This window comes from Phacochoerus africanus, chromosome 7, assembly GCF_016906955.1.
Source record: "Phacochoerus africanus isolate WHEZ1 chromosome 7, ROS_Pafr_v1, whole genome shotgun sequence".
Lineage (NCBI taxonomy): Eukaryota > Metazoa > Chordata > Mammalia > Artiodactyla > Suidae > Phacochoerus > Phacochoerus africanus.
Genome location: NC_062550.1, coordinates 68,158,546 through 68,175,117, shown reverse-complemented (window position 1 = coordinate 68,175,117; position 16,572 = coordinate 68,158,546).

Here is a 16,572-nt window from a genome sequence, read left to right as displayed (position 1 = left end):
ACTTACACCACAGCTCACAGCAACGCCAAATCCTTAACCCACTGAGCAGGGCCAGGGATCAAACCCAAATCCTAGTCGGGTTCATTACCACTGAACCACAGCAGGAACTCCTAAAGTTGTTTTTTGTTTTTTTCTTTCCCTTGTCTTTTTGCCTTTTCTGGGGCCACTCCCAGGCTAGGTGTCTAATCGGAGCTGCAGTCGCCTGACTACGTCAGAGCCACAGCAACATGGGATCCGAGCTGCGTCTGCAACCTACATCACAGCTCGTGGCAACGCTGGATCCTTAGCCCACTGAGCAAGGTCAGGGATCGAACCTCATGGTTCCTAGTCAGATTCGTTAACCACTGCGCCACGACAGGAACTCCAGGAACTCCTAAAGTTTTATCAAAGTTTAGTTGATGTACAAGGTCGTGATAATTTCTGCTGTATCCTTCAACTCTTTCCTGGGCCTAGCACCACCCACTGAGAGACCCTCTTTCTCTTCCTTGGGGCTCAGATCCTTATCACCCCCTACAATAGCCATGGCAGAGACCACCTGCGGGCGGTCAAAGTCCTGCTCCCTTCCTGAAGGCCACAGTTGTTGCTGGAACAGCAGCCCAGCCAGTCTCCTGGCAGCCTGTCCAAGAAGCAGGTGTGCCTCCCTCCCACTCCCTCCCTACCCACAAGCTAAGTGGTGGGAACCGCAAGGACACAGAGGAAGGAAGGAAGGCTCTTGAGTCCCTGAACGAGCACATGAAGATCCACCTTGTCAGGACTGGCTGTGCAATGACACAGTGAGAAATATTTTGAATTGTACCGAACATGGATTTCCAGGCCTGTCTATTAGCACAGCTAGAATTTCAGATCCAGCTGTTCTGCTTGATCTTCTGCAGTCCTTACAGGTGGGGCCATCCAATGCCAAACTTTACCTTAACAGGTTATGTAAGAAGATGGGGGGGGTGCCGCATCCCAGAAAAAAAGAACCAGTCTTGGGTTTTTTGGTTTGTTTGTTTGTTTTTGTTTTTGTTTTGTCCCTTATGCAGAAGCTCCCAGGCCAGGGAATCACACCCACACCACAGTAGCGACCTGAGGCATAGCTGTGACAATGCCAGGTCCTTTAAGCACTAAGCCACCAGAGAGCTCCATCAGGCATGGCTTTATTTATTTATTTATTTTTTTGTCTTTTTGCTATTTCTTGGGCCGCTCCCGCGGCATATGGAGGTTCCCAGGCTAGGGGTCTAATCGGAGTTGTAGCCACCGGCCTATGCCAGAGCCACAGCAACATGGGATCTGAGCTGCGTCTGCAACCTACACCACAGCTCACGGCAACGCCGGATCCTTAACCCACTGAGCAAGGCCAGGGACTGAACCCGCAACCTCATGGTTCCTAGTCGGATTCGTTAACCACTGCGCCATGACGGGAACTCCAGGCATGGCTTTATTGACAGAAGAGAAGCCATTTTTGGCCAGAGCCATTTAGGGGTCTAAGCCTGACTGCAGTGCTTGCCCTTGTACAGGTCTCAGTCATTAATTGCTCTTAAGGGAACAAAAGAACACAGAGATGAAAGACTGTTATCAGGCGGGAGAGTAATGAGAGCAAAGATAACAAGGTCATTGTAAAGACTCCCAGTCCTGCTTCGATGGGGAGGATTAGTCTGAATCACTCAACCAGCAGATCAACTGGGACCAAAGGGAGAATGATGTTGACCTCTTCCGACCTTGGTGACTTCAGTCAAGTAAAGGTCAGACTCTGTCAGCCACCTAAACCCCATTGGGAGTACATGGAGGAGTTCCCATCGTGGCTCGGTGGAAACAAATCCAACTAGGAACCATGAGGGTGCAGTTTCAATCCCTGGCCTCGTTCAGTGGGGTTAAGGATCCAGCATTGCCGTGAGCTCTGGTGTGAGTCACAGACGTGGCTGGGATCCTGTGTGGCTGTGGCTGGCTGTGAAATAGGCCGGCATCTGTAGCTCTGACTCCACTCCCAGCCTGGGAACTCCTTAAACCACAGGTGCAGCCCTAAAAAGACCAAAAAAAAAAAAAGAAAGAAATGGATTTAGTCTTTGTCATTTCCAGCACAGAGCTCCTTAAACTCTTGGAATTTCCTTAGTGATAAGAACAATAAAGTTGTCACTATCTTAACCAACTCCTTTCAACCGCACCTGGGATTATGTAAATGAGGTGACTTTTGGAAAGCACCTAAAGTTGGAGCTGGTTGCCAAGGGAACCAGCCACGTGACTGGCGGGTGGAAAATTTTGGCCCCTCTCACTGAACCTCTGAGAAGGAGCTTGAGGCTGAATCCATCACCGTTGGCCAATGATTTTTTTTAAATTATAGTTAATTTACAATGGTACTTCAGTTTCTGTTTTACAGTAAAGTGATCCAATCACACACAGTTCCCTGTGCTGTACAGTGGGACCTCATTGCTCATCCATTCCAAATGTTACAGTTTGTATCCACCAACCCCAAATTCCCGGTCCATCCCTCTCCCTCCCCCCCCCCCTTGGCAGGCCCAAGTCTGCTCTCCCTGGCCGTGATCTCTTTCTGTTTTGTAAATAGGATCATCTGTGCCATTTTTAGATTCCACATATGTGACATCATATTTGCCTTTATAATGGGATCATCTGTGCCATTTTTAGATTCTACATATAAGTGATATCATATTTGTCTTTCTCTTTCTGACTCACTTCACTTACTATGAGAATTTCTAGTTCCATCCATGTTGCCACAAATGACATTATTTTGTTCTTTTTTGTGGCTGAGTAGTATTTCATTGTATATATGGACCACAACTTCTTAATTGCCGGTGATGTAATCAATTGTGTCTACTCAATGAAGCCCCCATAAAAGCCCAAAAGGATGGGATTTGGAGAGCTGCCCAGCTGTAGAGCAAGAACACAACCAGGTCCCCAGGGACAGAAGCTCCTGCCTTGGAGTCTCACCCTCTGTATTTCTTCATCTGGCCGTTTGTAACATCCTTTATAATAAACTGGTAATCTAGTGAGTATACTGGTTCCCTGAGTTTTCTGAGCCCCTCTAGCAAATAAATGGAGCCCACGGCAAGGGACACAGACAGTCAGTCAGAGCAGAGGAAACAACCTAGACGTGAGATTGACATCCCAAGTGGGAGGGGGTGGGGTGGCCCTGTGGGACTGAGCCCACAACCTGTGCAATCTGGTGCTGCCTCCAGGTAGACGGAGTTGAACTACAGGATGCCCCAATGGAGAACTGGTGTTACGACTGTGGAACCCAACATCCACAGAATGAAGCGATTTGTAGTTGTACCGAAGCATGAAATCTGAATCTCCTGTGAGGACGTCTAAGAATGGACCAGGCAGCTGGTGAAGGAGGTTGGGACATGCTCTGCAAAGGCTGCACTGGTGAGTAAGATGGACCTGAGTTCCAATTTTGCCTCTGACGCTGAGACCTTGGGCAAGGCGCTCAACCTCTGAACTCTTGGCTCTCCCCTGTAAAATGAGGGGTGATCATACCTTGCGGGGTTGCTGTGGGCACATAGAGGGGCTCCATTAATGATGGCTCAACTGGACATAGTGTTGCTGTTCTGATGGGCACCTAGGGAGAGTGCGAGAGGTACAAATGAGGAATCCCAGCCCAGGGTCATGACCCAGCACTGGAGGCAGGCTGCTAGGAGACAGGTTGGAATTGTGGGTGGGCAAAGACCCAGCAGCACTGTTGGGCTGAGGGATGGCTGGAAGAGTTTTCTTCCTTGGAGCAAGGAAGAAAAACCAGCTCATGGCAATCATCTTCAGGCCCCTGAGTATCTCTTGAAGAGTTTTGGCCCTGGTACCATATCCTTCTATCCAGCCTTCCCCCATAAAGTGTTGATGATTTCAAGACTCACAATGAAATCCTTCCAGGCACCTGCCCTCTGAGTTCTTCCACCTCCTCGCCCACTCTCGGGACCAATGGCTTTCAAACTTGTTTGTCCAGGACCCAACGACAGGTATGACTCAGGCATACATGCACCGTGTACACAGACCTCAATGAAATAAAGCTTTATCATACGATACTTTCCCTCAATACATACATTGAGCGCTGCTATTTCCTGTTCTCTTCTATTTCATTTTTATAGATGCACTAACTTAATTTCATGATCCACTGATGACTATGCCTCTCATTTTGAAGGACACTGCCCTAGACTTTTTTTTTTTTTGGTCTTTTTTACCTTTTCTAGGGCCACTCCTGTGGCACATGGAGGTCCCCAGGCTAGGGGTCCAATCGGAGCTGCAGCCACTGGCCTACACCAGAGACACAGCAACGAGGGATCCGAGCCGCGTCTGCAACCTATACCACAGCTCACAGGCAATGCCGGATCCTTAACCCACTGAGCAAGGCTGGGGATCAAACCTGCAACCTCATGGTTCCGAGTCAGATTTGTTAACTGTGCCACAAAGGGAACTCCGCTAGACTTTTTCTTGACGTCGCTTTCATCTTAGAGACCAAAAAGCAAAAGGCAAAGCCAGCAAAGGAGGCTGAGTGGAAGGAGCCAATGAGGCAGGAGAGCAGAGACCCCTTCATCACTCAGACCAGGTAGCCACTCTCTCATCTCCTACTGTCTCTCAAACTCCTTTCCTCTAAAACTCCAATTCCAACCATTTTCCCACCCTTCAATCCCTGGACCTTGCCATCTTCTCCCTGCCTCTCACCCCTCACCATGTCACTTGCTCTTTACCTGGTTTAGATTATAAAGCTCATTATAATCACACACTCACTGATTCATTCAATGAACAACTACGCAGGACCCACACTGTGCCAAGTGCTATTATTCTAGGTGCCCAAGATACCGCAGTGAGAAAACAAAGGCCCTGACTGTGAAACGCTTTTTATTGAGGGAAACAGACAATAAACAAATAAACCAGAACATTTAGGCTATTTTCAGTATAACAGCCAGTGCTAAGGCCTGAGGCAGCAGGGGGCCACCGGCAGGTCCCAGGGACAGCGCCAAGACTGGCGAGGTTGGAACAGGGTGAGCAAGAGAGTCACTGAGAGGGACTCAGACAGGAAACAAGGGCCAGGGGCTCTCCCAGGCCTTTCCGGTGACTTTGGGTTTTAGTCTGAAGGAGGTGGGCTGCCACTGCAGGGTTTGAGGAGAGAGAGTGTGTGCCCTGATCTGACTCGGGCTTTTCTTTTCTCTTTTCTTTTCTTTTCCTCTCTTAATGGTCATACCTGCAGCATGTGGAGGTTCCCAGGCTAGGGGATGAATTGGAGCTACAGTTGCCTACCTACACCACCACCACAGCGATGCCAGATCCGAGCTGCTTCGGCGACCCACACCATAGCTCACGGCAACGCCTGATCCTTACTTAACCCACTGATCGAGGCCAGGGATCGAACCCTCATCCTCACGGACACTGTGTCTGGTTCTTAATCCGCTGAGCCACAGTTGGAACTCCAGCTCCAACCACTTTGGAAAACAGCTTGGCAGGTTTTGTGTTTTTTTAAAGACATGACAGAGATGATGTTCTCCATCCCTGTGATTCCTCTCCTATCCAACAGGAATGCTTGCATGGGCCCACCAGGGAATGGCGTAAATAATGCTTTTCATGGTGCTGTTTATTACCGCAAAGAGCAGCCTGACGCCTCAGAAATGCATCCGGCCGGGAACCATGAGGTTGCTGGTTCGATCCCTGGCCTCACTCAGCAGGTTAAGGATCCAGCATTGCCCTGAGCCGTGGTGTAGGCTGCAGACGCGGCTCAAATCCCACGTTGCTGTGGCTGTGGCGTAGGCGGGCAGCTACAGCTCTGATCTGATCCCTAGCCCAGGAATTTCTATATGCCACAGGTGTGGTGGTAAAAAGAAAAAAGAAAGAAAAATAAAGTCGGATCATGTGTTTCTCCTCTCAATCTCTCCCCACGCCTTTTTTTGTATCTTTCTTGGAGTGACAGCCAGTCTTTACAAGGGCTTGCAGGCTCTCTGGCCAATCTGGTCCCCCCTACCTCTCTGTCCTTGCTGTTTGCCCTCTGGCTCAGACCTTCCTATTCTTCTGCCTGGAAATCTCTTCCCCAGACACCCACAGGCACTTTCCTCACTGCCTTTCAAGTACCGCCCTGCCCTAGTCCTACCATGAGGACCACTCCACTGGCCTCCTCACTGTAATCTATCCCCCTTAAACAGATTTCTTTCTTTTTTTCTTTAATTTTTCTTTTTACAGCCATGCTCCCCAGCATATGGAAGTTCCCAGGCTAGGGGTCGAATCAGAGCTACAGCAGCCAGCCCAAGCCACAGCCACAGTGACACTGGATCCAAGCCACATTTGTGAACGACACCACAGCTCATAGCCACGCTGGATCCTTAACCCACTGAGCGAGGCCAGGGATTGAACCCACACCTCATGTATACCAGTTGGGTTCGTAACCCACTGAGCCACAATGAGAACTTCTAACCGGCTTTCTTTCTTTTCACAGCTCTATCACCCCAGTTTGCTTCCCCCAAGGAGAATATAGGCTCCTGGAGGGCAGGACATTGTCTGTTTTGTCCTGCCACTAGAGCCACCTCCAGGATGCCCAAACCTCTGCCCAGACTTTCCTTTTCTGGGCCCCTGTCTAGATAAACTATTGGAGTCACACAAAATCAGCATGTCAGCACCATTCCAGCAGCTCAGTCTCCCGTGATGCCATATCCGACAGCAGTGAGTGTGAATTGACTCCTGGAACTGAGGCCTGGCCATGGACCCAGAGCGCCTGGGGTCAAATCCACCAAGGGGCAGAGAGGGTCAGAGCGCACATTCTGTGAGAGTCAGGAAATGGGGATCCAGCCCTGATCAAGATGTGGTACCGCCTTGCACCCAAAAGGTATCAGGAAAAATGATTGCAAGAATACACTGAGCTTGGGAGTTCCCTGGTAGCCTAGTGGGTTAAGGATTCGGCATTATCACTTCTGTGGCTCGGATTACTGCTGTGGTGCAGGTTCAGTCCCTGGCCTGGGAACTTTTGCATAATACCAGTGCAGCCAAAAAAAAAAAGAATACAATAGCTAAATTTTTCTTCTCTCTTTCCCTCCTTTTGAGTTCAAGGTCTGGCTAAGTGATCACATGCATTTACCTAAACAAAAGCTGCCCACCATGGAGTGCAGGTTGCCAACTCAGAGAACTGCCAAGGGCCTCCCTGCCATGCCCAAGGCTGGGTCACTTAGGGGATCAGCTAGGGAAGTAGAGGAGGAATGAGCTCCCTGGACCCCAGGGCACAGGTCAGCAAGATAGAAAGGCTTCCACGGGGCTACAGCCCCCGCTATCATCATTAGTGAGCTTGGCCAGAACCAAGATCAGATTTCCCATTGGCTTCCCATGGGGCTTTTATCAGGAATGCCAGGCTGAGGGGTCAGGGGTGGGAGAGAGGCAGCAAGTGGGGTCCCACTCCTCTTAGAGGCTAGACACAATAGAGAGCAGGGCCCAGGCCCTCTGCTCCTGGACCTAAACTAGAACAGGTAGGTCTTGTGCTAAGTACCTGCCATACCTCACCGTTCTGGGTCCTCTCAGCAGCCCTCACAAGGGAGATGCTATAATGCCCCCGCTTTTTTTGGCCGTGCCCACAACGTGTGAAAGGTCTTGGGCCAGGGATCAAATCCACACCACCACAGTGAGAACTCCAGGTCCTTAACCTGCTGAGCCACCAGGGAACTCCTATAGTGCCCATTTTTACCATTGAAAAAACTAAGGCTCAGAGAGTTTAAGTAATTTGCTCAAATCCACACAGTAAGTGATGGAGTCAAGATTTAAGCTGTGTCGGAGTTTCCGTCATGGCTCAGCAGTTAACGAATCTGACTGGGATTCATGAGGATTCAGGTTCAATCCCTGGCCTCGATCAGTGGGTTAAGGATCCGGTGTTGCTGTGGCTGTGGTGTAGGCCAGTGGCCACAGCTCTGATTTGACCCCTGGCCTGGGAACTTGCATATGCCATGGATGCGGCCCTAAAAAGCAAAAAACGTTTAAGCCAGTGTCTGTTTCCCTCCCAAACCCCCAGCACCAGCCTCCTATACCATAAACCTCTCAAGAAGGCAAAGGCTCCCCAGAGCTTGGGAATCTCAACTCCCTGGTGTTTGATGTCCAGCCTTCAATGCCACAGCAGGGAACAGGGTACACAGATTCCTAAGAGGCACAAGAGGGACTCGAGTATTTCCAGTGCAGGGGGATACTGTGCACATCATGTTGGGTGTCCACCTGAGCACAGAGTCTGCCAGAGACCAGAAGGTCAAGTGCACTTTCCAGAACAGAACCTCCTGTCCTCTGGCCTGGGAGCCCAGTCACTGTGGACGAGTCACGGGGGAGGAGGAATTACAATGCCCTGTGGGATCAGAGCCTGGGGCCTCCAGCTGAGGTAGCTGGGGACCTGTCCTCACAATGGAGAGTCACCTGCCCGGGTTAGACAGGAGGCCTTCTCACCTGGCCAGGGCTGGACCAGCAGGGCCAGCTCCTTTCAGGGAAGGAACCGGATCCGGGAGGGAGGAGCCAGCCTCACTGGTAGAGAATTCTCTGAACGCCTCTGCCCATCCCCAGGACAGATGGGGAAAGGCTGGAGCCAGGATGAATGCTCTGGGCAAGAGCAGGTGGAATTTCCCTGCAAAACAAAGTGGGAGGAATTTAGTTTTTGTTTCTCAGAGGAAGAGGCTGGTGATGAGAGGGCAAAGGAAGGTGAAGAAAGAGGGAGGAATTAAGCCACAGGGAGCTGGAGCCAGGCTGTGGAAATGCCACAGGCAGCTTCATGTTGTAAGGACACGTGGGCTAATGTCGTTTGCAGCCATCGCTGCAGCTCTGTGATTTCCCTCCATTTCCCCAGGTTACTCGGAAAGCCCACCACAAACACAGATGCTGCACAGTGGGGCGGGAGGAGGTGGATTTTGAAATAAAGGAACAAAGTTGCCAGGCTGACAAACAAGCCGTGGTGATAAGAACGCCACTGCAGCAGAAGCGGGAAGTCAGGGCCAATTGACCAAGAGAAGGCACCCCAGCCGCCACTCTGTGGCCACCTTAGAAACCATGGGGAGGATGTCGACTTCCCACAATGGAGCTGAAGAAATGAGTTAAACTTTTTTTTTTTTTTGTTGTTGGCCGCACCTGCAGCATGCAGAAACTCCTGGGCCAGGAATCAAACCTGAGTGGCAGCAGTGACAACATCAGATCCTTAACCCACTGAGCCACCAGCAGACTCCAGAAATGGGCCGACCTTGTGTGGATATTGAGAGGTGTGCCTACTAGCTATCTATCACCTCCCTTCTGGTTAACGTGGGTTAGGACCTTCCATCGAGTTCTGATCCTGACATCACGTGTCCCTGCTTTGGGCTCCTGGGCGCTGGTTTTTTGTTTGTTTGTTTGTTTTCTTTTTTGGCCACTCTGCAGCATATGGAGTTCCCAGGCCAGGGATCAGCTGTGGCAATGCTGGACCCTTAACCCACTATGCCAGGCCCGGGATGGAACCTGTGTCCCAGGGCTCCCGAGACGCCTCCAATCCCATTGCAGCACAGTGGGAACTCCATCCTGGGTGCTGGTTTTCTAGTAACACCCAGAGAGCGTTCTCCTGTGCAGTCTGTGGAAGATGCCCCCTGATGATGGCACACACTGCAGCCCTGAGCTAACCTCAGCACCACTCTGAGCCGCCTTTCTTCATCATCAGTGGGGACCCCAACAGCTGACTCCCGGGTTGTAGGGATTAAACAGAAAGCCCCTGTGATGGTTAATTTGAGGTGTCAACAAGACTAGACCATGGTGCCCAGATATGTGGACCAATATCATTCTGAGTGTTTCTATGGGGCTGTTTTTGGATGAGATTTTTGTTTTTGTTTTGTTTTGTTTTGTTTTAGGGCCACACCCACAGCATATGGAGATTCCCAGGCTCAGGGTCCAATTGGAGCTACAGCTGCTGGCCTACACCACAGCCACAGCAACGCCAGCTCTGAGCCACATCTGTGACCTACAGCACAGCTCCAGGGGCAACACCATATCCTTAACCCACTGAGCAAGGCCAGGGACCAAGCCCACAACCTCATGTTTCCTTGTCGGATTTGTTTCCGCTGCACCGCAACAGGAACTCCTGTTTTTGGATGAGATTTACACTTAAATCTATGGGCTTGAATACAGCAGATTGCCCTCCAGAATGTGGGTGGGCCTCATCCAATCAGTTGAAGGCCTGAACAGACTGAAGACTGACCTCTTCTGGGCAAGAAGACATCCTGCAGCCGGCTGCCTTTGAACTTGAACAACAACATCAGCTCTTCCTAGGAATCAAGCCTGACACCCCACCCACCCACCCCTTCCCCCCCGCTGCTCCCGTCAAGGTCACTGCCCCCAGGGTTGCTGTGAAGTTGACAGAGATAAGCTTTGCATAAAAACAGAGGGATTTTTTTTTTTTTTTTTTTTTGCCATTTCTTGGGCCTCTCCTGCAGCATATGGAGGTTCCCAGGCTAGGAGTCGAATTGGAGCCATAGCTGCCGGCCTATGCCAGAGCCACAGCAATGCGGGATCCGGCCCGGATCTGCAAACTACACCACAGCTCACGGCAATGCTGGATCCTTAACCCACTGAGCAAGACTTGGGATCAAACCTGCAACCTCGTGGTTCCTAGTCAGATTCAGATTCCTTAACCACTGAGCCACGACAGGAACTCCAAAACAGAGGGGTTTGATCAGCTGTGGGTCTCCGCCATTCCAGCCTAGGTAACCAGGGCCAGCGTGATTCCCAAGTAGCTTCAAGGGCAATGGCACACTCCGTGTTGGGGACTGTTCCATCTGCATGAAAAACTTTTTTTGGTCTTTTTGCCTTTTCTAGGGCCACACCCTTGGCATGTGGAGGTTCCCAGGGTAGGGGTCCAATCGGAGTTGTAGCCACCGGCCTACACCACAGCCATAGCAACAGGGGATCTGAGCCACATCTGTGACCTACACCACAGCTCACAGCAACACCGGATCCTTAACCCACTGAGCGAGGCTGGGGATCAAACCCACACCCTCATGGTTCCTAGTCGGATTCGTTTCCACTGCGCCATGACGGGAACTCCTATGTCTCGTTCTTAACCCACTGAGCCACAATGGGAACTCCAAAATTATTATTTTCGAAATTGAGGTATAATTGATTTACAATGTTGTGATAGTTTCAGGTGTACAGCACTGTGACTCAGTTATAAATACCTATACCTATTCTTGTATGACTGTGTCACTTTGCTGCATAGCAAAAATTGACAGAACATTGTAAATCAACTAAAATAAAAAATTAAAAAAATTAAACATACAACTATTCTTTTTTGGATTCCTTTCCCTGATAGGTTATTACAAAATCCTGAGTATAGTTCTCTGTGCTATATAGGAGGACTTGTTGGGTATTCTGTATATAACAGTGTGAACTCCTCATCTGGGGAGTTCCCATTGTGGTACAGTGGAAACGAATCCGACTAGGAACCATGAGGTGGCAGGTTCGATCCCTGGCTTCGCTCAGTGGTTTAAGGATTCAGCGTTGCTGTGAGCTGTGGCGTAGGCCACCAGCAACAGCTCGGATTAGACCCTTAACCTGGGAACCTCCATATGCCACAGGTGCAGCCCTAAAAAAAAAAAAAAAAAAGACTAAAAAATGAAAAAAGAATAAAGCCCTCATCTGACCGAATACCCCAGGCCTTCCCCACCTTCCCGTCTCTGACTTGCAGCCCTCCATGCCCTCCCAAGCTCCAGAAAATTCAAACTTCTGGGAAAGACCTGCCTCCAGCTGGGGGCCATTTATAATATATCTCTGCAACATTCAAATGGGAGTGACAAGTAGAGTGACAATGGCAGCCGAGAGAGATGGGTCAGGAGGCAGATCTAGGTGGGGAAAGAGGGAAGTCAGTGAGCATGCGGAGATGCCTGAAAGGGGTGCCCTCACTCAAGGAAGAAACACCAAGATTTAAGGAACCAAGGTGTCCCAAGCCAAGGCAGGAGGGGGGATGCGTCTAAACTCACCAAGAAATGTCACTGTAGCGTTCCCATTGTGGTTCCGCAGTAATGAACCCAAGTAGGATCCATGAGGATGTGGGTTCGATCGCTGGCACCACTTAATGGGTTAAGGATCCAGTATCACTGTGGCTGTTAAGGATCCAGTGTCACTGTGGTGTAGGCCGGCAGCTGTAGCTTTTGTTGGACCCCTAGCCTGGGAATTTCCATATGCCGCGAGTGCAGCCCTAAAAAGAAAAAAGAAAAAAAAGTGTCACTGTGTGGACAGGAAGCCGGTTGCTAACCTGGCACAAATCTGTTTTCTGGACCAGTGCACGTGGACGGCCTGGTTTTAAAACCGCTTTCTCAGGGTGACCACACCTAAACTCTCCCTCAGTTTTCTTGTCTGTCAAATAGGCTAGACATAGTACCCACCTCTTTGGCTTGTTGTGAGAATTCAGTGGGTCACTACATGCAAGTGCTCAGAACAGCACCTGACCCACGGCGCTCCATAAAATTCTGTTAAAAATGCCATGAGAGAATTTCCTCGTGGTCTAGTGGTTAGGATTTGGTGCCTTCTCTGCTGCAGCCTGGTTCAAGCCCTAGTTTGGGAACTGAGATCTTGAGAAGTGAAGGAGGTGGAGGGGGTGATCGTGGGAGTCTAAGCTCATCTTCATTTTTCAGGGAGTCTGGCTCCGAAGCAGGGGAGAAAACAGCAGCTGAGGGTGATGTGGGGCCAAGGGAGGGTGTGTCTTTTTTTTTTTTTGTCTTTTTGTCTTTTTGCCATTTCTAGGGCCACTCCCGTGGCATATGCAGGTTCCCAGGCTAAGGGTTGAACTGGAGCTGTAGCCGCCGGCCTACGCCACAGCCACAGCAACGTGGGGTCCAAGCCATGTCTGCAACCTACACCACAGCTCACAGCAACACTGGATCCTTAACCCACTGAGCAAGGGCAGGGATCCAACCCGCAACCTCATGGTTCCTAGGTGGATTTGTTAACCACTGAGCCACAACGGGAACTCCAGGGTGTGTCTTTTAAAGACAAGAAAAATCTGAGCAGGTTCAAAGGCTGATTGGAGAGGAGAAAGAACTTGAAGACTTGGGGAGTGGGGGAGCATAGGCGAAAAGTTTCAGGTGCCCAAGAGAGACGCCAGGAAGGGGGTGAGGTGGGGCAGCTGCCAGTCTGTGGGTGGGTGAATGTGGGTGGGAGGCTGAGGTTCCACCTTCTGCCTGCTCCCCAGGGCGAGATGGCACCAGCCTCTGAGAATGCAGAGGTAGGCGGGAGGCAGGCAGAGGTCAGACCTGCCCTTGAGGAAAATGGGGACCCTCTTCCAATCCCTCCAGCTGCGAATAACCCCTCCCCTCACAGGACAGGATGGTTCAAGAGACAGTCTCCCAACACATCCCCAACCCCATCCTCTCAACGAGCCCAAGGAATTTTTTTTTTTTTTTTTTGCTTTTTAGGGCCGCATCTGAGGCATATGGAGGTTCCCAGGCTAGGGGTCTAATCCGAGCTATAGCTGCCAGCCTATGCCAGAGCCACAGCAATGCCAGATTCGAGCCACGTCTGCAACCTACACCATAGCTCACAGCAACGCCGGATCCTTAACCCACTAAGAGAGGCCAGGGATCGAAACTGCAACCTCGTGGTTCCCAGTTGGATTCATTTCTGCTGCGCCACGAGGGGAACTCTGCAAGGAATTTTTTAAAACAAGGTATTGTCCTTATGTATGTATGTATGCATGCATTTATCTTTTCAGGGCCACACCCATGGCATATGGAGGTTCCCAGGCTAGGCTAGGGGTCTAATCAGAGCTGTGCCTATGCCACAGCCACAGCAATGTAGGATCTGAGCCTCGTCTGCAACCTACACCACAGCTCACAACAATGCCAGATCCTTAACCCACTGAGCAAGCCCAGGGATTGAACCCAAGCCTTCACAGATATGGGTTCGTTAACTGCTGAACCACGATGGGGAAAACTTATTTATTTAGTTAGTTAGTTATTTTATTTATTTATTTATTTATTTATTATTTTTTTAATTTTTTGTCTTTTTGCCATTTCTTGGGCCGCTCCCACGGCATATGGAGGTTCCCAGGCTAGAGGTCTAATCGGAGCTGTAGCCGCCAGCCTACACCAGAGCCACAGCAGCACCAGATCTGAGCTGCGTCTGCAACCTACACCACAGCTCACGGCAATGTTGGATCCTTAACCCACTGAGCGAGGCCAGGGATCAAAGCCGCAACCTCATGGTTCCTAGTCAGATTCATTAACCACTGAGCCATGACGGGAACTCTGAAAACCTATTTATTTTTATGGCAGCGTCTGAGGCATATGGAGTTCAAGGGCTCAGGATGGAATCTGAGCCTGAGTTGCAACCATAGCTTCAGCAATGCTGATTCCTTAGCCCACTGTGCCTGGCCAGGAATGGAACATATGTCCCTGCCACTGCAGACACCGTCAATCCCCTTGAGCCACAGTGGGAACTCCTGATTTTTTAATCTTGAGATGGTTAAATAAGTAAATACATGCTTTAAAATACAAACTAGTGCTTTGACCCTCTCACTTCTTAAAACACATCCCAGGAGTTCCTGCTGTCACTCAGTGTTAACAAACCAACTAGTATCCATGAGGACCCAGGTTCGATCCCTGGCCTTGCTCAGTGAGTTAAGGATCCGGCATCACCTTGAGCTGTGGTGTAGGTCACAGACACGGCTTGGATCCTGTGTTGCTGTGGCTGTGGTGTAGGCTGGCAGCTGCAGCTCCGATTCAGCCCGTAGCCTGAGAACTTCCATAGGCCACAGGTATGGCCCTAAAAAGACAAAACAAAACAAAACAAAAAACCCGCACCCCAGGCCTGAGCTCACGGTGATGTCCTGTCAGAAGCCCATGTTCCACCCCTGGTCCCTCTGGCCCTTCCCTCCCCTCCCCCCTGGGGCTTCTAGTCCTCATCATACCCCTTCCTCAGGCTCAGGCTCTGAGGTGTCCCTGTCAACCTGAGCTCCAGGAACCAGTGACCCAGTGGGGCGACCACAGCCGGCCAGCCGCAGCCCCTGAGAACGTGACAGGCAGACCACGCCCGGGTCCACAGTGGGGACTGTCCCCATCGGTCTTGTTTGGTTACCATAATCACTCTCACTCCATCTGGTCTAAAAGTGAGGGGTTCCTTGGAAGGAATTCACAGCAGGAAAGGTCTGCAGGATTCCAGGGACCCCAGGAACGGCCATACCCAGGGGGCTAGAGGGCACGGATCACCTCTCCGCAGGCGCCTCTTTTTCTGCCCTTTCTGGACATGCTCCTGCTTCTGCCTCCTCTCCCGCCACCCTCATCACCCCAATGCGAGCACAGCCCTGACCACAGCCCCATCACTGGCCCCTGGTTCGTCTACAGCAGCGCTGCCCTGGGCTGGGTGCCAATGCCGGACCAACCATCTCTGGCCTAAAGGAGCCAGGGCTGCGTGGTTCAGGGCAGTATCTCTCCGAAGCGGCAGCAGACTCCAAATCCCTAGGACGCCTTGAGTCCGGGAGCTTGAGTTCACCCCGCAGAGCTGGCCTGGCCTCACCTGACCCCCAGCTACTGCCTTTCCTGGATGCGTTCCTGTGGGCAGAGGGGAGGACCCCCTCCTCCGAGCCTGGGAGCCAGAAGAAATACCTGATATTTGTTACAAGGGAGTAGGGCCAGGTTTATAAATACTTGACTACAAAGGGCCCACACAGGCACACCCTGCCTTCCCGCCTCCTCCTCTGCCACAGCCTCTGGCAACCACCCCACCTGCTGGTTTGAGCAGGACTCCAGCAGCAGGGAAAATATTTGGAGTTTTTGAGCAGTCTGTGCACATAAAAAGAGAGAAAAAATAAACCCCAGAAACAGCATGGGATTTTAAGTCAGAAAATTCTAGATTTTATTTCTACAGCAGCTGCTTACTAGTTACACGATCTTAGTCAAGTCACTTAACCTCACTGGGCCTCAGTGTCTTCATCTGTGAAGTGGGAGGAGGGATATCTAATTCACAAGGCTCATGAGAGAATGAAAAGAAAGAATGTAGGCTCAGTGGTTAACGAATCCGACTAGGAATCATGAGGCTGCGGGTTCGATCCCTGGCCTCGCTCAGTGGGTTAAGGATCGAGCATTGCCATGAGCTGTGGTGTAGGTCTCAGACTGGCATTGCTGTGGCTGTGGTGCAGGCCAGCAGCTACAGTTCCGATTCGACCCCTTGCCTGGGAACCTCCATATGCCACCAGTGGGGCCCTCAAAAAACAAAAAAGACCAAAAAAAAAAAAAAGAAGAATGCAGATGACAAACCACACGGTAGATGCCTCACAAAAGACCACCTCCCCTTCCCTCTCCCCACACTTTCCTGACTTTCTTGCAAGAAATTCCCTCTGCTTAAGTTAACCAGAGTCTGTTTCTGTTGGCTGAAACCCAGAACACAGACTTAGGGGGCCTGTGGCCCTCTCTCCAGGCCCCCCAACCTCCCCCCAACACCTTTACGGCGGAGGACACTTGTCATATTTTCTCACTGCCCAGGCGTTTGAACACCCTCTCTATGTGTGGGGAATTTCCTGTCTTACGGGTTTCACTTTTCCAAGGTAGAAGCCAGAAAACTTGTTTTCACAGCCTCCTTTGTAGCTGGGTAGCTGGCATGTGACCTGTGCTCCACCCAGCAGAGGCAACCACCTGAGGT